Below are 1,604 nucleotides of genomic sequence, written 5' to 3'. Positions count from 1 at the left end.
TCTATCTATCTATCTATCTATCTATCTATCTATCTATCTATCTATCTATCTATCTTTCTATCTATCTATCTATGCGACTGGATGCCTTACACAAAGAGTCAACATAACATTTCATTAGGTCGTCTTTCACCAATGTGTTGTATGACCCTTCAGTAAGCAAACCTGTATAATATTATGACAGACTGTCTACAGTGTCCCCCAAATTAGGCTTAACCTCAAGGAGATTAAAAGTAGTTCTAAACTCCTTGCTTAACCTTCAGATAAGAGTGTCGCCGTGGTGAACTCAGGCGGCCGTCAAAATAATTATATTGAAGAAACCGATTTGATTGTTCATCCCATTGGGCAATTTTTATCGATTTTTTTTCTCTTTGTCTCATCATTTTCTGTCTTCATTTAAAATACATTTGGGAAAATTTCGTTGAAAAACGTTGACCAAAGGTATAAAGGATATAAATTTGCAGTTTTCAAAGACACACACGCTTTTGAAGTCACCTAACTTTGACATTCATTTTCTTGCTTATTGCCTCTTATACTCACCTCCTTATATCGGAAAAAATCTCGACTTCTATTCTTAAAAGATGTGTATTTTCTCTTCAAAAACAAGAGAAATGAACAAAATTTAAGATGACACCAATAACTCCATATACCAAAAAATTTACGAGCTCCTTATTCCATCGCGTCATGACACAATACTATTTGAAAAGATTACTCAGCTGTTACTGAGAACAAGACATGTATTTGGCAGGTCGTGAGAACTGTCGTGGGAACGTGAGTCTTACGGTTCCTCGAAATATTTCCAATATTACTCCCACTCGAATGACTGAAATTCCAATGAGCTGACTGCCTCCTGTTCGTTAATCTCAGCGGATTCATAATGTTTTACAGGATTTTTTAAATGCTTGGCGATACATATCACCATGATTAATAGAGCAGTACTGAAGATGCCAAACTTTCCATGTAAACAGGTTCTTGGTCTTTCAAACAATGACATCTAGGGTTGAACATCTTTGACGAAACATAACGTTATGGACAAGAAAATAAAAACTGTCTCGGGTTCCCACAGACGTACAAACATTGCAGGTCAACTTTGTATCAACCGGGGCGGTCTCTGAAACGACGCCAATTTTTTTCTGGCTCGGAGTCAGAAAGTGCTATCTGCCTTCCTTCCACGATACAGGGATAAAACAAAGATACTGTAGTAGATAGAACCTTCTACCGTAAGGGAAGGGGCATTGTCTCAAGCGATGTCACGTCAGTCGCGATCAATACGGCCTGCGTCTTCATACATGGAAGTGGAGTGTTACCTTGTTCGTACATACGACATCCAGTGTAAACTGCTGCTCCGATGCTGTAGGGGGACAAAGGAGCATCGCGGGGGAAACATTATGACAGATGATCTCTACGAGGATTCTCACATTAACTTCCCTCCCCCTTCCTTTTTTTTTACACACACACGCACGCACAGCTGAATTCACGAGCGTGTCTACAAACACACACACACACACACACACACACACACACACACAAACATACACACTAACAAACAAACAAAATAATATGCTCATATACTCTCTCTCTCTCTCTCTCTCTCTCTCTCTCTCTCT

Source organism: Aplysia californica, unplaced genomic scaffold (genome assembly GCF_000002075.1).
Source record: "Aplysia californica isolate F4 #8 unplaced genomic scaffold, AplCal3.0 scaffold00371, whole genome shotgun sequence".
Lineage (NCBI taxonomy): Eukaryota > Metazoa > Mollusca > Gastropoda > Aplysiida > Aplysiidae > Aplysia > Aplysia californica.
The sequence above is the reverse complement of the archived record's forward strand: the minus strand, read 5'-3'. Positions refer to the sequence as shown.